The 23,908-nt window shown below is 40.6% G+C and overlaps 1 protein-coding gene across 1 annotated transcript in view; it reads left to right on the forward strand.

Annotated features, from left to right (window-relative positions):
• The first annotated feature begins 410 nt into the window (after positions 1–410).
• The window catches only part of LOC145394762 (uncharacterized), a 554,034-nt gene continuing 530,536 nt past the window's right edge, over positions 411–23,908 (forward strand). The window contains exon 1 of the mRNA XM_080268571.1: positions 411–572. The gene's annotated coding sequence lies outside the window, so the exon portion shown is untranslated. The remainder of the gene's footprint in view (positions 573–23,908) is intronic.

Consider the following 23,908-nt stretch of genomic DNA (forward strand, 5'->3'; position numbering starts at 1 on the left):
GCGTTAAGCCGATTAGGATCATTGGGTACTGCTAGACAATAGTGTTCACTGACTTGCAACACCTGCAAAACCTAACTTGGGAATGTATCGAATATTTTATTTACACTTATGAATGGATGTTGATACATGAAGTTTATAGTAGTCACAATTTTTTGTTTCTAGATGAATGAAGAATATTTTGGTTATAGTTTGTGATGATGAAGTATATAGGTGCCATAATGTGTTTTTGACGAATATGGGATGTTTATTGTCTGTGGTTCTACCGTGTGGAGAAACATATTGGTGTTATGAAGTGCGTTTTTAGATGAATGGAAAAATATTTATAGTTTGTGGTGTGTTGTGTTGGCAGGCCTGATGCGGGGTTGGCAGTCCGGGTGGAGCACCAGCAGTCAGTGTGTAGTCATGGGGTGTGAGGGAAGCTATGCCACTGAGTTTCTCAAATATCTTTCCGATTTTGTGGCCAATATCCGCTCGGATGACCCTCTACCGGTGCGATTACCCAACTATAAAGTTACGGAGAATGAGATCGACGGGCAGATCCTGGATATAGTGCATCACTATCTCAATAGCAGGTGAGATAGAGAGTTCATCTTGCATCTTCCCGCGTCCAAGTTTGAACATTTTCACTTGGGCGACGTCAGGGCTGGTTGCAAGTCCTGGATAATGTCGGTCATGCTTAGTAGTTAGTGTTAAGGGTCAGGTGGGATTCATGATGATGATTTTAATGTTGATGGGCAATTTTAGGTTTGAGGAGGTGGTGGTGGTGAGCTGTGAGGAGGAGTGGAGAGAGATGGAGTTTTGTTTACATCCGTCAGTGATAACCTGTGAGGCCACACCTTCCAACACAAGCCCCACACACACACACAGTAACACACAATAACGTCACTTCCACCCCACGGCTATTTGTGCACTGCTTGAGGGGTGTATTTGTGAGATTCTGTGGTATAAATATCAATTGGGAGTATGTATAATGTCAGATTACGGGTGGGAGGCTTGGACTGACTCGACTGACATACCAACCAATAGAAGCCACATACAGACACACCTCTCCTTTCCACAGCCATATGCTTATTATTTCTTGGACAAATTCACGAGAATTTCGCAGAAAAATGTCAGTCAGGAGCTTATATACTGCAAGATGAGTAATGGGAGGTGTGGGAGTAGTGGGAGGTGTGGATTGACACTGACAGCTGAACTTGCGGGGGTGACGTGATAGGGATTCCCAGGTCATTAGCAATGCCCATTGTTTAGGCTGCAGTTTTTAAAAAGGCCAAGATTTACGATAGTGGCTCCAGTATTCCATCACATTCACCTTATGTATTTTATTTTTGCCCATCCCTTACTCAGGAGGGCCTGCTGATCTATTTATTTTTTTTTTATGTCCAGTCTAACCACATCTGGCAAAACATAAAGAGATTATATTGTAAAATGCTACTACAGATTGCATTGCTTCATCGTGCACAACAATACCGTTGGTGTCGTACATCTGCAACGAAATAAAGTATATCTTGTGCGGAGGTAAAGTAAAGCATTTTCATATGAAAACACATTTTTGCATATATGAAATATCTCCGGCAAGATGTCAGTAAGAGGACAAAAAGCCAGGTCCATACACGAAAATAACAGTGTAAAGCATCAGCCCCTAAAGTATCGTAAATATAGACTAGTGTTTTTGATACCGTAGTAAGTTTTTGCATTTGTACAGCAAGAGATTTTCAGGTGCCCAATGTAATATCTCTGTGTTTTCAATGTTTTGAGTGATTGTGGCCTTTATTTATACTGGAAGTTAAATTTTTACAGTACCTTACACTCCCCATCTCAGAAATCCTGTGTCTCTTTATTTAAAAAAAAAAAAAAAAAAAAAAACAATTGTTCAAAATACATGGAACAAAAAGTAAATATATAAAAAAAAAATTATTCCAGCATCACCAAACCTTTTTTTTTTCATTCATTCATTGCCAGACGCCATGTATCCCACACGGGGTGGCCAAGGGCTTAGAGTCCTAAATTACATCTCTTTTGGATATTTGTCAGTTTGAGAAATCTTGAAACCCTTTCAGATTCAATGTTGTTTACAATATCTGACATGGCAGACATTCCTTGATTGATTGTATGTACTGTTCAGAAAAAAATAGTAATATAAAATAAATCCCTGTTCCTCTGCTGGAAGACTGAATGACAGCTGTATTATCATTTCTTCTCACTTAGCCTATACCGGTAAAGGTTCCAACAAGTTTGCATGCGTTTGCCTTGATTGTCTAATGGTGGCTGTCATGCTGCTTGATCTGGCAGCATCCCTATTAAGCATTTTATATATATATATATATATATATATATATATATATATATATATATAGGTTGAAAGCTAAATGCATATATCAAGTACAGTATTTTACAAAAATACTTTAATGATTAGGAGATGAGTAATGTATAAAAGGAAAGTAGTAAACATCATCCATTTGCTCTGAAGACGAGACTTGTAGGTGCCTGAAGTCCCTACATCACAGAGGTGACTTCTGATGAATATGGGTTGACTTCGGACAGCATTACTACTTCAGACATCAGTATTATTTCAGTGACTTTATGTTGCAGAGCATGTCTGGACATTCTGAGTGTGACTCGAGACACTGACATACCGGTACTTACAAAAAATAAATTGCCAGACATTCGCAGCAACCAAAAGTATGTATGGCAGTGGTGCAATGTGTAGATCAGAAGGAAAATAAGGGACAAGGCAGAGGAAAGCTTAAAAATAAAAAAATGCATTTTGAGAAAACACAATGGTGTAAGATTATTTTTAGATTTCATTTGTGAAGATTGTGCCTTGGACATGAAATGGTAACTAAGTAGGCCTATATACAGTCATGCCTCAGTACAGAGTGTGAAGGGGTTACATGAAGTGAAAATTCATTTTTTTTTTTTTTTTTTAATAGCAGAACAGAGGAAGGAAGAACAAATGAATAAAGAAAATAATCCATACACCAGATTACTGGTGTTCTCTGTTCATAACAGTTTATTATATACTGAAGCCGATATAATATGGGTTCACTGGGGATTGGGAGGGGGTGAATGGCCACTTAATAATCTTAAAGAATTACCGTACCTATTTAGGCTTGCCCTTGGTGCCTTCAGTAGCACCACGCATTCCTTGCCAGACATGATTTCCAAGTCACAACTTACAGTATTTCACACACACAAAAATGTCACGCCATGTAATATTGCACACCCCACTATTTGTTGACCACATCATCTGTTATTTGGCAATAGCAGTGGTGTTTCATTGGCCTTTCATGGACAAAATGAAATGAAAGGGAGATTGTGACAGCAAATGTAAACTGGGTGGCCATCTTGGTCTAAACTTTTGACTGTTAGCTTGTGCGGGAGGCACCATCAGTGCTTGGGATTGTCATACATGACCTCCACAATTATTTTATAAGCAAATTTTGATATCGTTGTGAAACTGGGTATATGAACTTTTAGTTAATCATTCTGTCAACATAACACATACCGTACTGAACATATGTATAATGAGACCTGACTAAAAAATTGCCCCCAAAATGTAGCTATTGCAGTGTTTTATACTGTGTACAGTATGTATTAGCCTTTTTTCAGAAAAAAAAAGTATAGTTTACGAGTATATTAATGACATGTAGATTTTTATTGTATTGGAACATGGGAAACTATTTCCTACACTGGCCTAGCCATGTAGGGCCAGTAGTAGTGTTTTGTACTTTAGTCTTATAGTTACCAGTGAATAGAAGCCTGGATAGTAATGCATATGGATTGAAGGCTGTTACCTTGCATTTGCAGAAGTTACTTAGAATACTGGTTGTATCATGTTTTGGAGCTGTGTCATTACTTGCTGTTAGTAAATTTGAGATTTTCAAAATCACCTCAGTCAAAGAGAGTTTTCATATACTGTACTGGTACCAGTAGCCTATTTCCATGCCGGTGTTTAAGAAGTATCAAGCGTCCCAAATGTTTTGAATTTTATTATTTTTGGACAGGCATTTTGAACTGGGGGTGTTAGATCCAGCTTTCACTTGGAACTTCACAACATGGAGGCATTCCTAATGTGGATAAATCATCTGATGGCAAGGAGACATAAAGACATCATTGGGTTGGAGGGGTTCATATCAAACCGTGGCAGCAGCTAGATATGGTTTGCTGTGATATATTCCACAGCACAGTATTTCACTGCAACATTTTATCCCTTTCAGCCCGAGGACATCTTTTTCTTGTAGCTAATGTCAGTCTTCTTAATTCAGCTTTGGACACATTCTCATAGTGAAGAGATTACTGAAGGCCATATCTAACTCCTCCAGCTGGAAAAGTTTCTCATTAAGATGAATAAATTACCTGGAGATAGCAGAAATAAAATACTGTATACACTCACACCAAAAAGTTTCGGTGCACGCTTGAAGCAAAGCAATTTAAGGCACCGGACAATGGCTGCTAGAAACTGAACAATGATTTTTCCCCATGCTTATAAACTTGCTGTCTCAAGGATGCAATACATGGCTTGTTTGTGACAGTTTCTAGTCCGTACTTCTATTGTATGTACAGTACAGATAAATTTTACCGAAAATTCATGAGCTATAATGATCATTTCAGATATCATCATGCCCTACCTGCGCGATACGGTACTTTTTGGGGTGACTTTACATCATAGTAGAGATTAACATCATGATGGAGAACAGTAGCTACATTATACACGTTTGTCCTCGCATGACACGCAAATGGAAGGACAATAGACCATTGTTTATATGTGTGTAGAACTCTTCTTGAGATTTTTCCAGAATGTTTTATTTCACCTTTAGCCTATATAGCCTAATGTTATTGGTTGCAGAAAGTTGAACTGTTCCCATAACCATTCACTATAAAATTATGATGGATTTTGTTCTGTGGATGCTTACTGTGACCATTGGAAAGCCTAGAATAGAAATTGAGAGAGTAATTTTGAATGGTTAGATTTGATTTTCTCCGTTTTGGAAATATTAGATATCCTGTCACTTGTTCAAGACAGTGGTATAAATTACCTTGAGTCTCAAGTCTCATTCAGATATGTTTTAGGCTGTTCTGCTACATTCATCTCAGTTTTTTTTTTTTTTTTTTTTTTCCCACCTTAAATGGAAAAAAGGAGTGAGGATGATGATCTGTCTATCTATCTATTTATTGCCAGATGCCCTAATGATGATGATGTTTGTATTTCTGGTTTCTTGTGCTGTGTTACATGTGCTCTGGTACAGTCGATTGGGTCAATTGGGTGCACAGTGTACGGTAATATGGTAAAAACCTCATTACAGGTACAGTACTATATTCACTGTACCTTACCCTTTGTTGGGCTTATATACTCTACCAGTTAATGATATGACAACCAGAGTATACATTGGAACAGGGTTTTAAGATGGGTCAGACTATTCCTCACTGACAGTTGCATTTGCCATATCTGAATGTGAATTTTCAGACTTTCAGTAAATGTTTGGTAGTTAATAGTTATGCATCATCGTCATCATCATCCAGACCTCTCTTTTTTTTCCTGCCCAAGGATATGGTGAGGTAGGGTTCAAAGAGCAAGAAAAAGCCTATTAAGAGAATATATGAATGCAATATACAAAATTACAACAGTGAAATTCATAACACTTGTACAAGGTAAAGAAAGTCACTGTGCTGTAGAAGACAATCTGTGACACTGCCATATCTCTCCATCACCTCACACTGCTGCTTCTCCAGTCTCCTTTGGCTGAGACTTCTGATACCCAGTACAGTACTGTACCGTATATAATACTTGTTTTGTTTCTAAACTCTCCAGCCTACTTGCATGCGTCAGCCCTGGTCACCTAATGGCGGCTTTCCATGCTACCGTACTTAATCTCTGACTCTGGCAGCTTCCCTATTCAGTCCCTTATCCCTGAGGTCACACTCAGTGACCTCATCCCAGGTCTTTTTCAGTCTTCCTGTCACAACTGTACTCCTAATGTTAACACATCTCACTTTCCACACCCAGTTATCATCCTCCATCCTCTCCACATGCCCAAATTATCTCAGTCTATCTCGCCTCATCACAGGACCAATACATTCCAGTCCCATCCTACCCCTCAACTCTTCCATTGTAAACTGGGGTGCCAAAAATAAACTAGCTTATGGAATTGCTGAAATATTGAGAAACCAGAGTGAGAGTTGTACTGTACTACTTAGGTTCTTTGGTTATCTGATTCTCCTAGGATTGAATATTGCATTCTGCAAACAGGTGGGATGATGTTGATTAGTAGTAGGATGGTATGTGCATAATATTTCACGTACGGTATGGTATATGTGGTATATACTGTAGCTAAACTTCACTCTTCATCCACATCTGTAGGTGTTAGTACAGAAATATGGAACTAAGGAGAGGATCATGTCTATAGAGCAGCAGCTCTAGACATAGGCTATATAGCAGTGGGATATCCATACGATATTAACCAGGACTGCCAGAAATGATTAGTACAGTACAGTAATAATGATAGTTGATACCAGTTGATGATATTGATTGTTACCAGGTAGGGTACTGATATATTAGCTAGTTGTGGAAGAAAAAATACAATGCATACCAATACGAGTTTATTGGGTTCCGGGATGTCCCTTTTCTCATTGTAGCATAAGAATAGGCAGGGATTATCATTGTATAGTTTGTGAGGTGTGTTACAAGCAAAGGATTATCAGTGTGAACTGTCAGTTGTGTTGTATGAGTGTCATATATGAAGTACAGTACTGGGATGTTGGTTTAGATGGATTCATGTGTGGAGGGACTGGGAATTTTGAAACTGAATGATCAGTGAAAGAGGTAGTGTGCCCTTTTTTTTTTTTTTGCAGGACCCTGTTTATTTCTTCCTGTCTTCCCCCCCCCAGGATCTCCCCCCCCCCAAGGATTCTAGTCACTGTTTATAATTGCATAAAGTAATGTTAGGATGATCACAACGTTAAATTATGCATGTACATGTTCCAAGCGTTTGGAACTGTGTGACTTGGCAACAGAACCATGTAGCTATATGTAGGTGTGGTTAGAATGGTGATGGTGTACGGTATGTTTCTGACATTTAGATGAGGATAAACAACTGATTGTCATCGTGTGGTTTCCAAGTCTAAATTCAGACCCATTAAAAAGTACTTATGGTAGACTACAGATTGGATACCGGTATGTGGCAAAGTGCAGTCGACTATTACGAGTATGTTTTGGGCTTAGTCTTTCCAGGCTTCAGATTTTCACTCCCTTGTATGTTGATTCATTTATAATAATTTTTTTAGATAATTACAGTTTATCATGATGTTAAGGGACAGTGTCAGTGTTATTCTTTATACTGTATCCTTTTTTTAAGCAACAGTAGTATGGATAGTACAGTTTTATTGCATGTTAATTCACCCACAGTTATTAGGACGTGCTTACAGTTTGCCATGATGTTGAGGGATAGTGTTCCTAAATGTTTTGGTACTTTGATATGAGAGAGAGAGAGAGAGAGAACTGGGAAATTATACTCTTCTGTAATTGCTTGTTAATTCACTCACGGTCTTTGGTAGGAGATGCTTATAATTTGATGTTTTGTTGAGGTACAGTGTCCCAGAATATATTGTGGTGCTGCAGTGTGACAGTTCAAGGTAAAGAGAAAAAAGAGAAAACTTTTGACAACTTGGTGTTTGTTGATCTATGCTGACCTTGAGATCAGCTGAGTGGCTTGGGTACAGCACACCACTGCCAGCTGAGAGAGAGAGAGAGTTGTGTTTCCTGTGTGTGGGTGTGGGGATGGGTAGAGAGAGAGAGAGAGAGAGAGAGAGAGAGTGTAGTGTTTCCTGTGTGTGGGTGTGGGTAGAGAGAGAGAGAGAAAGAGAGAGAGAGTAGTGTTTCCTATGTGTGGGTGTGGGTAGAGAGAGAGAGAGAGTAGTGTTTCATATGTGTGGGTGTGAGGATTGGTAGAGAGAGTTGTGTTTTGTACGAGTATGTGTGGATGTGTGTGGATGAGTAGGCCTATGTGTGGATGTGGGGTTGGGTTTAGAGAGGGAGAGAGAGAATTACTGGTACCGGTTACGTATTTTGTATATGTGAGCATGGGGATGTGTGGGTGAGATGGTAGGGATAAGTAAATGTATATATGCTACTACCCTAACTTTTACAGTGAAACCATTTGATCAGATTCTTTTTATATTATTGTGTTATGAATGCCAGTATTCATTTCAAGAGGATGTTTGGCTTAAGGGACTGAGAATAACCTCCACTAAACCTGGGCCCTTATACTCTTGATGAGGCAGTGAAGGACTGGATGATAGAATAAATAGTGTTGATAGCTCATTCCTGTAAATTTTCTTGCTCGAGGTAGATGATGTTTGTTAGGGTAATCAGTCTGGCCTAGAGGAAACCTGTAATGAAAGGGTTAGAAATTCTTTCTGTCAGTTCCCACAAGATAGCCTTCTTAGTAAAGGGGCTAATAGGTTTTTATAAGAGAGTGTTAGTTTTAGGCCATTCAGTAAGAAAGTACTCCCCCCCCCCCAATATATCCCATTGCATCCCGGGGTTGCTGCATGTAGACTGTTGCTGGAAGGATACTTTGCATACCATACTCCTCTTGTAGGCCATAGTTGCAAAACTCCCAGGTCCAAATGTCAGGGTTTCCCCCATAGTAACTTTTGAAATGCCCAGTTCCATTCAGTCTCTTGGACATGGGTTCTATATCTGTCTGTCTATAGCCACTTGCCAAAATTCTGTAAGGGGTGGCTATTTAGGATGTATTTATGTGAAGGACAAATGTACAGAGAACATTTCAGTTTATATTCATTAGGCTGTACAGTATTTTTTGTCAGATCTTGGTAGTGACTCATTTCCTCTTGAGATAGTATTTTTTTATTTCAAGATTATTCAGGGTTAGGATGTACAGCACTAACACCTGCGTAACTAACTGTCTCTGCTAGGAATTGAACCCTGGTCTGAGTGCCGAACAAGTACACACAGCAGCCTTTAAATGGAGTTCCTTTTGTTATGGGTTTTTCTGTACCTGCACAGGGACACAGGGCTAGAATACTTGGTCCAGACATTTAAGACAAGAGTGACCAGTCATTCAGCCAAAGTGGCACTGTATCAGTAATAAACCCCAGTCACCCCTCAGATTTAAAGCATTGATGAGTCATATTAGGTTGGAGCACTAAACCCAGCACAAAATACAGCTCACAAACGATACACTGTGCCCTCAGTGAAATGCTTCCCCCCCCTCCCTCACACACACACCACAATACACTCACCTCATGCACCACACTGTCATTGGATTGAAATTTGTTAATTAATTAGTTTTGCATATTTCGTCTTTACATCCTCCTGTATTTTGCAGTAAATGTTAAGGACAGAATATAGGGTTTCACAAGTTTACCTATCATTTACATTTAATCACAAATTATATAATTATTATTACTTTTTAGTATTGAGTTTTACCATTATGAGGAAGTTATTATTATTACTATTATTATTATTATTATTATTATTATTTTTCAGTTCTTGTTGAGTTGTTAATAAGAGAAATTTTGGGATTTGAATACAATATATGACCAAAAAAAAAAAGAACAAAAGAAAAATAAGCAATAGCAAATTGGGCTTTGAAAGTGGTTTTTGTGGCCAAAAAACCATATGAATACCTTAACTAAATCATGTTCATGTTACTCCATATTTCCCACGTGTCTCCACACAAAGCTTCATTACAGATAGGTGGATCTAAGCTTTCATTGTGTTCATAAACAAAGGTACATTGTTGTGCAGCACTGAATCCTTTGATTGTGCAGTACATATAACCTTTCCATTCATGAAGTGAGACTTTTTTTTTTCCATGTTTTTGTAGCCCGAGTCTTATTTGAATGCAAACCTGGTAAATTGTAGTCTGAAGTTGTCTTCTTCTGAAGTCCATCATCTCAGCAGAGGATAGGGAAGGAATTGAGGGACAGTAGTACTGTGTGACTTGGCAACAGAACCATGTAGCTATATTAGTGTTGCCATGGGAAGGAGACCCTCCAACACTTTTTTTCTGATCACAGCTGTGTGCAAATATGAATAATGCACAGTATAGTACATATGTTGGGTTTTTGTGAGGTTCCAGTTTCATGTTACAGTCTCAGAGTGTGGTGACTGCCCTCTGGTATCACAGAATATCTTGTAGACAACAAGTAGCCTAAACAACTTCTCTTGTGCTCGTATATATTCTGTTTACGAAGACCTTTAAGCTAAGCATGACCAGTGTGATTGGGAAGTGGAATTTAATGACAGGTACATGTACATCATTTGGGAGATGCTTTGTTTATGAGAGGGAGCATATCTGTTATATTCTCAGTTGCTAAGATAATGCCCAATGTTAGTTTAAGTTGGATTTTACTATGAGTTCAGTTCTTGGGTCAGTTATATTGGTGTACTCCATTTCCCCCTTGTCTTTGTACACGCAGCAATACAGTTGGGAACCTGATGCACTTTTGTCGGTTTGTTCATACTTTATGGAATTGGACCACTCCTGCTACATGAACAGGCCTACTAAGTTTTGGTTGCATGCAATTGATGAGCCTTTGTTATGAAGCAGGAATGAACCTTGATAGTTGCTAGCCAAATTTGCCATCCAGTCTAATTATACATCCATTTACTGAGCTGAAAGGGTTTAGGGATCTTTGCCAAGTTAGAACAGATGTGCAATAGAGGAAGACCAGGACCAAACAAAAATTGATAGCCTTAAATAATAATAATAATAATATAATAATAATAATTATTATTTATTATTATTTTTTTTACCTCTTCCTCAGCTGAATATAATACCGTAGTGATCACATACCCAAGTAAGAGTTAGTGACTTCTTGTACAGTTAATAGGCATAAAATTTAAGCCTGCTTTTGTGTTTTTACCTATAGTTTCACTCTTCGGAGAGAGGGGTTAGGTTCTGTAATGTTCACAAGTTCTGCTAATATATTAGGGAAGAGGGATAAGGTTAGCCTATCAGGGTGGGAGGGGCCTAATTCTCACACAGTGAATCACGATTTTAATAACATTCTTTTTGAAAATGGAGATTAAATGAAGATTTCAGGTGATGCCCCTGAAGTATAAACTTGATTCGACCTTGAAGTATAAGCTTACCTTGACAAAGTTTGCATCAGAAACATGATAAGAGGATAACCCCTTCTTTGTGATGGTGCCACTGTGTAGGTATTATTTTACTTTCAGATGAATTTATTTGGCTTAAAAGTCTCCCAGGAGTCTGTCCATTTATATGTGTATCCATAACGGCTGTATTAATCCAGTTGTCACCTCCATGTCATTGTCATGTGCCATCAGGCTGCCCATTCTTTGATTCACATACCCTTTTTCATGTACCTCTCCATCCCCATACCTCCATTACATAGCCTCCCATGATTTCCACCTCCCCATATACCTCTCCATCCCCATACCTCCATTGCATAGCCTTCCTTGATTTCCACCTCCCCCTCTCCCTCTCCCTTTCTACCTCACTGACAAGCACTCGGCTACTCAGTCCCTCATTCTCCATTCTCCTCATATGGCAGTGAAAGGGTTAATAACGGCTGTGACCAACCACTCGAATGGCCTCTTCCAAGTTGAATAAAGTCTGGTGGTAGATTCATATACAGTAGTTCATTCATTTTGACTAGGTAGAAATTTTCGTCCTTTTGCAGAATATTTCTCGTAGCTCAGTGGCAGGATAAAACAATGCTACGGCTTAACATCCTATACATCACACTTCTTCATGACTCTCATCATATTCCAGTGTTAATTTATTGTTACTTCTCATCATTCAAGTTGGAGAGGTGGCAATTTTACGCCCAGTAAGAGTGAACAGAGTATAGTGAGAGTGAAATAAAGAGGTCATCCCAGTGAAAGTCTTAATTTGTAGACTTTGCACGTTTTCAGGGATGGAGGCAAGGGATGCTAGGTGATATTAGAATACCTTATGCTCTAGTGTTTATACTTTTTTCATTTTTTTTTTTTTATTGTGAGTTTTATTACGATACTCGTGTTGCTTATATAATTCTCTCTCTCTCTCTCTCTCTCTCTCTCTCTCTCTCTCTACAGATAGATAGATAGACCGTGCGAATAACAAAATGCTCGAGTAGTGGCGGACTTTCACAGATAGATGGATAGGTTCAGATGGATTGATAGACCGTACGACTAACGAATGTGTAATGGCGGTATTGGTGTGTCAAGATAGATTAAGAGGAAACCAACAGTAGCCTCTTTCTCATGACTCTTATCATCCCCTATCACGTTATCAGTTTTTTAAGACGGTATCACAGCCGTCTCTGCTTGGTCTCATTTGGGGTTATAGTAAGCTTATTTTTTTAATAGTGTTAATTTTCAGCTTGTCGTATTTCAGTCCAGCTGTGCCTAATGAATTTAATTTCCTTTTTCAGTATTATGATCTTTTTTCGTCTTGATATTTTCTCTAGCTTAAAAATGGTCTCGTGTTTACTACTACTACTACTACTACTACTATACCTCCTCCTCCTCCGTTTTCGTGGAGTTATTTAAAGGCTTAGAGGCACAGATCTATTGTTGCCACCCTAAGTGAACTGAGGGATTTGGCACCCCTTATTAATGTAGACAGCAACGAAATTCAAGACTGATTGATGGGCGGGAATAAAACAGATTTGGGAATTGGTAACATTGTAGCAGTAGTAGTAATAGTGGTGGTGATGGTGGTGGTAGTGGAAGTAGGCTAGTAGCAGTAGTGGAGGTGGTGGAAGTAGTAGTAGTAGTAGTAAGAGCCCCAGGTTCATCTGAATATGAACCCAGTGGACTGCAGGACGATATTACTTTTGTCTTGCAGTCCACCGTGCTCTTTTGACGGCATAGGAAAGCGGTTGAGGGACGTTTATATAGCCAGGCAGTTCCGCCCCCTGGATATATCGGTGCCACCACGTAAAGGCATCCCTCGCCAGCACCGACGATGAAGTAGGTATGAGGAAGACTGAGAGGAAGACGGGAATAAACAAAGAAAAGTATTGGGAACTCTGCAAAAGGGAATCGTGGTGTTTATGGCAGTCTAGCCGGAGGGATGCTTAACTTTCTGACAAGGGACCGAAGTTTTATACCCAGAAAGTCTGTAGTTCGTTCACCTTGGTTGAGATTTTCGTCCTTATGCGGCTTGATTCCCGTAGCACAGTGGTAAAATAAGACAATACTAAGCTCTGCACCCTTTATATAGCACTTCTTCGTGACTAGCACCACATTTTAGCCGTGTAGGGTAAACGCTCAAGGTAGGAGAGATGCCACTTATCTGGTTAGTTTTAGTGGGCGGTATTGATGGGAATGAAATGAAAACGGGAGGTTGACTGGAATAATGATGATGATAATTATGATGAAGAATACTGCCTACGGAATCTTATATTATGATGATGATGATGAATATTGCCTATCTTATATTTTTATGATAAAAATATATACTGCCAGTCTTATTAATTGTTGAAGGAAATGTTGTGATGATGATGATGATGATGATTAATTCCAGTATTATTAATTGTTGAAGGAAATGTTGTGATGATGATGTTTGTCGTTATTATTATTATTATTATTATTATTATTATTATTATTACCATTCTTAAGGTAGTCTGTCCATCCTATACAATTTTTCCTTTTTTCCAGGTATGTTTTGGGTGTGGTGTGGTGTGGTGTGGTGTGGACGCATGGGGAGGTGTGAGGGTGAGGTATGAAGCTTTATAATTGGAGTTTGTGTTTGTTTGAGCTTAAACTCCTTGAATTTGGTGACATTATTATTATTGCTCCCTTCAGGCCCTTTCATTCAGCTTAAGAAATACATGAAGTTCTGAAGAGGTTAATGGAGACTTTCTGAACCTGTAACTACAAATAGTGTCCAGAAATTTCACAACCAAAATGTCAGAATAAAAAAAAATCGAAAAAGGTAACAAAATCCAAAATATCACATCCAAATTTCAGAATCCCCCCCCCCTCAAAAAAAAAAAGTCGAAAATGTAACAAAATCCAAAATAATCCCACATTTCACAAACTTCACAACATCCAAAATTTCAGTGTCAGAAATTTACACTGTCCAAAATTTTACAAAATCAGAAATTTCAGAGACTCCAGAATTTCCCTAAATCGTCAGGAAGTAACAGGAAGTATAATAAAAATGGCGGGAAAGAAGGGGTTAAACGGACTGCCCCCCCCCCTCTCTCTCTCTCTCTCTCTCTCTCCAGTTTATTGACGTACCGTACGCCTTTATTGTTTTATTATTTTTTGTTTTTCTGGTCTTGGGTGATGATGGTATCGTGTAACATAATTATAGGGATGCTGGAGAGAGGCCTTCTTGCGGTGACATGCCGAGAGAGAGAGAGAGAGAGAGAGAGAGAGAGAGAGCTTGGGAAGAACAGCTAGAAAAGTCCTACAGAAAACATACCTGATAATTGAATGGTGATGAGCTGAGACTTTTTTTCCTTACCACATATGATGAACTGAGATCATCATAATCAGCTTGATTTTTTTTCTGTCTTAATATGGGTTGAGATCGAACGCCATTTGTTGATGTTTACGATAAGCTGCACAATTTTTAAGTGACGATGGTAATGAATGGTAATAATTTTTTTTATTGCCGTTGTTTCTGATGGTTGTTGTATTTGTAGTAGTAGTAGCAGTTGTAGTAGTAGTAGTAATAGTAGTAAGTAGCAGCAGTAGCAGAAGCAGCAGTAGTAGTAGTAATAGTAGTAGTAGTAGTAGTAGTAGTATAGTAGTAGTAATAGTATGGTGGTAGCAGTAGTAGTAGTTGGTGGTGGTGATGGTGATTGTGGTGGTGGTTGGTGGTGGTGGTGTGGCCCGAGGCTCAGCTGAAACGTGAACCCGATGGACTGCAGGCTTAAGTTACCCTTCTGTCCTGCTGTCTTAGGGGGATAGGGAAGTAAAGGAAGGACGTAACCTATTGTAAAACCAGGCAGTTGACCCGCTTGGCTTTATCGGTGCCACCACATGAAGTCGTCCTTCTCTAGCAACCTTTCATAGATAAACTCCGGGATTAAGCGTCTGACAATAGAGATAAAGGATAGAATCAGCTTGCCATATTGATCAACATAACCTTGGCGCCTGATGATGGACGTGAACTTTGGTGAGGCTTCATTTAACGGAGGCTTCATTTAACGCAGGCTTCATTTAACGTAGATATACTTCATTTACTTTAACTTGGTGGATATTTTTGGTCCCTACGAAGCTTATATCACAGCTCAGCGGCAGAAAAAGGCAGTAGTACGGCTCAGTATCCTTCGTGTAGCATTTATTCCTGACCGACACCACACTGTAATGTTGCTCTCTTGGTATAACTTAACATTCAAGATAGAGAGATGTTAATTTTTTGCCAATAGTGCATTTACTCTTGCCTGACAAAGATCCTGAACCCCTTTCACCTTAGTTGATGGCAAGGAGCAGTCAGATTAGAGGGTTGATTTGACTAGTAACCAAGGAGGCGCATTCCTGCCCCATATATAAAACCTCAAAGTTCTTGAATTAAAATTGTGTGAATGGTCCAGTTCCGTCTAATGAAAACAGAGGAAGTGTAGCTAAGGTGAACATATAGCATTAGTTACAAATAAACATGGGTAAAGATGGGAGTTGCAAGCTTCCTTTACAGGCAGGATCAAGGCCTGTGGGGTTAGACTGGGAGGCAAGAACACGTATATGGAAGCATGTTGCCCCCACCTCAAGGAAACAGTGTGACGTAGCTCAGTATATATTGGCTTAGTCTTTAAAGGTAACTGTTGGAAAGTTTTTTTGTAACGTTGAATAACCTACTGGGGTTTCTCTGCTAATGTGCCGTGTTTTCAGGATCTTTTAAAAGAATGTGTGTGTGTGTGTGTGTGTGTGTGTGTGTGTGTGTAGTATATAATCCATAAATTATTTCTTGATATTATCCTACCAATTTTCGTTATGGTGTATGGGTAGTAATATCCTTCTCGAATTTTATAATGTATTTGCACGACTCCTATGGCCCTCCACCTACCATGCACAGAGAGAGGGCGAACGAGAACGAGAGAGCGGTGGTGCAGTGGAGTGGCCTGTGACTGCTGGTGGCTAAAGTGTTCGCATCCGGTGCAGTGTGAGAGTTACTGGGCAGTGGTCTCTCTCTCTCTCTCTCTCTCTCTCTCTCTCTCTCGTGTGTGTGTGTGTGTGTGTGTGTGTGTGTGTGTGTGTGTGTGTGAGGGAGAGTTCAGTGTTATAATGTTTGAAAGAGGGTAATATGTTGAGGTTATAGGAAGTAGTACAAGAATGTGGTCTATTGGTGTATGAGGAAGGTTATTGGTACTACAGACGAAGTGAGGCAGGTGTGTGTGTGTGTGTGTGTGTGTGTGTGTGTGTGTGTGTGTGTGTGTGTGTGTGAGAAAGGAGAATAATTGAAAATTTTAAATCCAATTTCAAACTAACTTGGTGGAAGGGTTAGAGATCAGCCAGGGAGGTGACCCATTATTTTTAAGAACAGTCAGGGTCACATGGCAAGTTTTTTTTTTTTTTTTTTAATTGCTAAATTTCCTGTGTGTGTGTGTGTGTGTGTGTGAGAGAGAGAGAGAGAGAGAGAGAGAGAGTGAGAATGGAAAGTCATGATCGTGGCTAAATTGTTAATATTAAAGCTACGATATAATTTTTCTCTGAAGCACATATATAATTAATTCTGTGTAACGAATTATGATGTTTTCTGGGTAAAGGACAAAGGGCGATGCTTCTCTGTAACATTGGTGGTTCTCTGTAGCAATTTAAATAAAGTGGCGAATATTACAGAGAAATTGGTGTGACATTGTTGGCCTAGAAATTGATGTATTGTTAACCATTTCAGTACAGTTATTCTCTCTCTCTCTCTCTCTCTCTCTCTCTCTCGTAGTATTAATACTAACGATTTGCCCATGATCATGACTTCCGTTTTTCTTTTTACCAACACTATGCGATTTTATTTAACTTGGGAAGGATCTGTCTGTCTGTCCCTCTCTCTCTCTCTCTCTCTCTCTCTCTCTCTCTCTCTCTCTCTCTCTCTCTCTCTCTCCTTGCGTTCCAGACAATTTTATTCAGCTCAGGAGACTTACGGTATCAAAGAGCGGGTTTTGATACCGCCTTAACCTCTTCACTGGTGTTGTGCTTTTATATTAGCTTGGACCAGATTTACGTCCATCTGCAGATTATTTCACGTAGCTCAGTGGCAGAATAAGACAGTGCTGCGCCTAATAACACTTCCTCGTCTCTTCCGTCCTTTTGGAGTTAATTTCACGTAACTTAGTGGCAGAATAAGACAATGCTTCGCCCAGCAACACATCCTCGTCACTAGCATCGCATTCTGGTATTCATGTAGTGTTGCTGCCAAGAATTTCAGGCAAAGAGATAGCATTTCTAGGGCACGTTAGAGTTGGTATATAGCGCTTGTAAACTGAGGTCGAATGTCGGTAGCAAGAGTGTAAGATAATAAACAGTAAAGATGTTAACTTTGCTGCTTTTCGTGAACATTTACGACGTTATTATTATTATTATTATTATTATTATTATTATTACTTTTTTAATATACGATGATGTAAGGATATATTTCTATGTAACGAATAAAAGTTTGTATGCGTTAAGAAACTTGTAATTATGGCCGTGATATAATTCAGTTCTCGTACTTCCGTGTTGTGTGTGTGTGTGTGTGTGTGTGTGTGTGTGTGTGTGTGTGTGTGTGTGTGTGTAAAGCTTGAATATGGCAAAGATGGTTCCGATAATGATGATTTTTTATTTTACGTATATTTTCACGTAATGGTAGGTCTTTAGTTTGCGTCTGTGTGTGTGTGTGTATGTGTGTGTGTGTGTGTGTGTGTGATGCTTCCCTGTAGCAAATTAAGATGCCAAGTGTTCTCGAGAAACTGGTTTGCGTGTCTCAGGCAAAGATAGAATTTGATATGAGGGCTTTCTTGCTGTGTGTGTGTGTGTGTGTGTGTGTGTGTTTTAGTTTAGGTTATGTCTTTCTTTTCCGTTGCATAAAGACGAGAAGGATGTGCGCATGTATGAAATTAAGATGTCAGTAGTAGCGTAGGAAATGACGTGTAGATCTTTAGGTGTTCCAGTTAAGAGCGAGACGAGGGAATGGCCTAGTCCCATCAGATGAAAAATAAAATAACTTCTTTGATGCATAAAGACGAGAAGGGTGTCCGCCTCTAAGAAATTGAGATGCCAGGCAAGGGGTGGGAACTGGGGAGCGTGTCTTTGTCTGGCCTAGAGAGAGTAAATGTCATTGCGAGAGACGGGGATGAAATATTGATACAGGGGGTGGGGGGGTCACTGGCCGCCTTCCTACCTTGCTACTCTCCCTACCACCACACCCTCACCCACACCCACACCCTCACCCACACCCACACCCTCACCAACACCCACACCCACGTTGAGTACTTGATTCTACACCCGGCACCTCATTTACACTCGCCTGCATGACTCTACACTCCACCTAGACGACTCTCCACCCCGCCTGCACCCACGTAGAGTACATGATTCTACCGCACCCCACTTACATCCACCCGCACAACTTTCCACACCACCTTCACCCACGTAGAGTACATGATTCCACACCCCATTTACACCTACCTACCTACCTGACTTTCCACCCCATTTATACCCACCTACCTACACAACTCTCCACCCCACCTTCTCCCACGTAGAGTACATGATTCTACTGCACCTAACTTACTCCCACCTACATGACTCTCCTTTCCACCATCACCCACGTACAGTACATGATTCTACAGCACCTTGCACCCACCTACACGGCTTTCCAACTCTCCATCCCACCTACACGCACCCACCTGTCTCTGTTTCTTTATTTACCCATTTATGTGGTTTCTGCCCTCTCTCTCTCTCTCTCTCTCTCACACACACACACACACACACACACACACACAGAGCCGTCCTCGCACATGTCCTTGCTCATCCGTCATCTTAATGAAAGTGAAATTAAAGTCTCTCTCCCACGCTAACTATCTCAGATCTCAACTGCCTCTCTCTCTCTCTCTCTCTCTCTCTCTCCTTCTCTCTCTCTCTCTCTCTTAGCCCTGTGAGGTGAGTTTTTATTCCTGGTAACGCGGGATGATTGTGTGTGTGTGTGTGTGTGTGTGTGTGTGTGTGTGTGAGAGAGAGAGTGAGAGAAAGCTGCTGTGACATCTTTATAATCTAGATACCTTACCAACACACTATTTCATTCAGATTGGGAGAGACTTAAATTCCCATGGAGAGGTCAGATTTATCCTTCATTAAACTCTTTCATTGCTAAGACATTCTGCTTGAGTAAAATCTTAAGATGGTAGCAAGACGAGTACAAGACGTCGTGGAGGTGAAGGAGACAGTGAAAGAGGTGGAGGAGGCGGTGGAAGAGGTGGAGGAGGCGGTGGAAGAGGTGGAGGAGGCGGTGGAAGAGGTGGAGGAGGCCGGGGAAGAGGTTGAAGAGGCGGGGGAGAGGTTGAAGAGGCCGGGAAGGAGGTTGAAGAGGCGAGGGAAGAGGTTAAAGTGGCGGTGGAAGAGGCCTGGGAGGAGGTGGAACATGAGGGTGGACGTTGTATTGTGTTGTCATGTCTGGTGGATGTCTAGTCATGATAAAAGTGGGACAGGGTGATGAGAGAGACAAGGGTAAGAGGGAGAGAGAGTAAGTTTTGTTTGTTCGTCTGTAGCTGGGAGAAAAGGGGGATGGTGGTGGTGGTGGTGGTAGAGTTTTGCCTGATCATCTGTACCCTTGAAAATTATTATTATTATTATTATTATTAGCTATTATTATTATTAATATTGTTGTTGTTATGATGATGATGATGATGATGATGATGATGATGAAGAGGAGTAGGAGGAGAGAAGGAGAGATTTGCTTGTTGATCTGTAGATATGGATGATGATGGTGACGATGATGATAAGTTATTTTAGTGCTAGCATAGAGTATCCTTTCCTTTCCCTGAGGGCCAGTAATCCTCGTAGGCATACGCAATTGACTACATACTCTCACATGTCACCTTTTGGGTACTGATATCGAACCACCGACACTGAGACATACTGATGAAATTCGCTCGTGATTGGTACAGGTGATATCAGGTGTTGAATTCGCAGTGCTAGGTTAATTGTAGTGTGAACTCGGTGCACTGCAGGCTGAAGTTCCCCTCCTTTCAGCTCACGATCCTCTCTTCATAGGATAGGGAGGGAGTTGAGGGACACTGCATAACCGGATACAGCTCTTGTTATATGGGTGCCACCACGTGAAGGCGTCCCTCTCCAGTATCATTTCCTGGTTGCGTATTCTCGCAGGTTAAGGAAGCTCCCTAGCACCTCTTCCTCAGCGGTTTATTTTTGGATACTTCCTCTAATATCAGTTGGTATGTTATGCTGAAAATGGTGGTATTGGAATGGTAGAAAATACACAGAAGAGGAATAAGGAGTAATAATGAAAATAAATCGCTTAGGAAGAGGTGTTAGGGAGCCTCCTTGACTGACGGGACTACTGACCAAAAATCCAGAGAGAGAGAGAGAAGCGGGACAGAATTTTTTAGGGCAACAGTACTTCTTAACCCGTCCCCCAAGACCTTCCAAAAACTAATGCATGTGTGTGTGTGTGTGTGTGTGTGTGTGTGTGTGGTTAAATTGTGAAATGGAACGATGAATTTTGAAGGCGTGATTATGGGGTGAATGTAATGAAACCCAAGAGTGAGTTCAGTGTTAAGAAGTGGTATTGATATGGGTGTTAAGAAGTGGTATTGATATGGGTGTTGAGAAGTGGTATAGATGTGGGTGTTGACAAGTGGTATTGATGTGGGTGTTGAGAAGTGGTATAGATGTGGATGTTGACAAGTGGTATAGATGTGGATGTTGACAAGTGGTATAGATGTGGGTGTTGAGAAGTGGTATAGATGTGGGTGTTGAGAAGTGGTATAGATGTGGGTGTTGAGATGTGGTATAGATGTGGGTGTTGACAAGTGGTATAGATGTGGGTGTTGAGATGTGGTATAGATGTGGGTGTTGACAAGTGGTATAGATGTGGGTGTTGAGATGTGGTATAGATGTGGGTGTTGACAAGTGGTATAGCTGTGGGTGTTGAGATGTGGTATAGATGTGGGTGTTGACAAGTGGTATAGCTGTGGGTGTTGAGATGTGGTATAGATGTGGGTGTTGAGATATGGTATAGATGTGGGTGTTGAGATGTGGTATAGATGTGGGTGTTGAGATGTGGTATAGATATGGGTGTTGAGAAGTGGTATAGATGTGGGTGTTGAGCAGTGGTATAGATGTGGGTGTTGAGAAGTGGTATAGATATGGGTGTTGAGAAGTGGTGTAGATACGGGTGGTATTATGAACCATTTATTTTTCCTGGGTAGTAAAGATACGAGATTGTAATTAATAAAAAAAAAATCAGAATTGTTGTTATAAGTTTATTTGCTTATTAACTTTATTTTGATTTTAGTGAGGTATATGAGGGTAGACTTGGTTATTTGGGTCTGCAGTGCTAAAAGGTGGAGTTAGACGGGAATGATGTGGTTATGGCGGTAGAAGTGCATATTAGGCTGCAGGGGAGGGGGAGAGAGGTGCATGAGTGGGGTGATGGGGATGGGGAATGGGGTGATGGGGAGGAAGTAATGGGAGTGGGGTGAAGGGGAGGTAGTAGTGGGAGTAGGATGATGGGGAGAGGGTAGTTGGAGTGGGGTGATGGGAGTTGTGGGAGTAGGATGAAGGGGAGGGGTAGTTGGAGTGGGATAAGGGGGAGGGGGTAGTGGGAGTGGGGAGAGGGTACTAGGAGTGGGGTGAAGGGATGGGGTTGTGAGAGTGGGGTGAGGGGGAGGGGGTAGTGGGAATGAGGTGAGGGGGGGGTGTACTGTGGGTGTAGCAAAGGTCGTAGGGAAATCAAAACACTCCCACGAAGGTACACTGCAATCACTCCCTCAGTACTATCTTAATGGCTAGATTAGAACGTTTGTGTATGAGGTGGAAGACTGATAACAATAATGCGGATGGATAGGAAAGTGTGTGTGTGTGTGAGAGAGAGAGAGAGAGAGAGTTTTAATAGCTACCAGACCGCAAGGCATATAAAAGGAAAACCATCTTAATCACCATCTGTTTCACTGATTGGTACAGGACAGGAGGGGTGGGAGGGCGTGATGGTAGCCTGATCATGCAACTGGACACTTATTCACGCCTCTTATTTTGTGTCAGGCTTCAGATAACAGACTGTGAGGTCTAGGTACTCAGTCGGACACACACAAAATGAATATAGACGCCTCATGCATTCCTTTTATTTATTTATTTATTTATTTATTTTTAACATTTTCAGCTAAGAATTTTATGGTTTGTTTACTTTTTATGCTGGTGATATTTGGGGTTAAGTTTTTCGTGAAGTATTGCCTCTCTCTCTCTCTCTCTCTCTCTCTCTCTCTCTCTCTCTCTCTCTCTATCTGTTACACACACACACACACACACACACACACACACACACACACACACACACACACACACACACACACACACACACACACACACACACAATCCCCCCCCCAACACACACTTATGGTGTTGGTAAAGCCTCATCAGTATTTTATAGCACTGCACTACAAGATCGGCCTCACCATAGTTACAGTGTAGACCACACCATAAATCACTATATTGGGTCATGAAGGGTCATCAGAGGAACCCACCACTCTGACCTCGTGACCTGGGCGGGGCAGCAAACAGGAACTATTTAGGTGGTATTGTAGCCTATCCACTCGCCCATGACTATGCAAAGACACTGTGTATACTTATTGCTGTTATCATTATTATCAGGGTTATATCAGAGTCGTCGGCATTATCATCATCGTCCTGTCGTTTTCCTCCCCCTCCTCCTCCTCGTCATCGTCGTCGTTGTTCTTGTCCCTCTGTATCCAAGTAAAAAGTATGGGGGAAGGATTCAGTAACTCCTTGGGTTTAGAAGTCAGTTAAAGCGTTGCGTGTGTGTGTGTGTGTGTGTGTGTGTGTGTGTGTGTGTGTGTGTGTGTGTGTGTGTGTGTGTGATGTTTTTTCTTTCCACGTCCACATAAGGAGTGAGAAGCGTTGGCCCACCTGGTTCTGGTGTTGTCGAGGTGTTGGTGATATTACACACACACACACACACACACACACACACACACACACACACACACACACACACACACACACACGAGAGAGAGAGAGAGAGAGAGTACTATGGTATACCTTGATAATATTTACCATGTAGACTATATATTCTATAAAAAAAAAAAAAAAAAAAAAGTGATGCCCTGTTTCCAGCAACTCACTGGCTTGGCACTTTTTTTATTTTTTTATTATTTTTACGTCCGATTTTTGTGTATATGTTGTAAATCTCTTATACGTACCTTAGTCCCGTTATACCTTGCTTGCGTTGCGTGTTGCGTAGTTGCGTAGTATTGATCCCGCGCGCGTCATGTAAGTGTTGCGTATCACGGAAGGCTGCACGATATTACGCCTTCATTTGTATCACTTCACGAATGACCCACAGGAGGTGTTGTGTCCAGCGTTACAGGTCACGAAATTGCGTAGTATTGATTCCCACGTGCGTTCCATTAGTACTGCTTGTCACGAAACACAGACACACATACGCTGGTCTTATACAGAAATTGACACCAGGGAATACCTACCTCCAAGGCAGTCTTTAGAGAGAGAGAGAGAGAGAGACATATACACCGGTGTCATAATTATAGAACCAGAGACCATCTAAAACTTATTTCCTAGTCCCCTTTATATATATATATATATATATATATATATATATATATATATATATATATATATATATATATATATATATATATATATATAGAGATATATATGGAAAAATGACCCCCGGAGCATTGTTATATAGTGCAAAACTGACCTGACCTTTGGAAAATTAACACCATGTAAATA

The sequence above is a fragment of the Coenobita brevimanus genome, chromosome 4 (genome assembly GCF_032717465.1).
Source record: "Coenobita brevimanus isolate Jiangsu-jjx chromosome 4, ASM3271746v2, whole genome shotgun sequence".
Classification (NCBI taxonomy): Eukaryota; Metazoa; Arthropoda; class Malacostraca; order Decapoda; family Coenobitidae; genus Coenobita; species Coenobita brevimanus.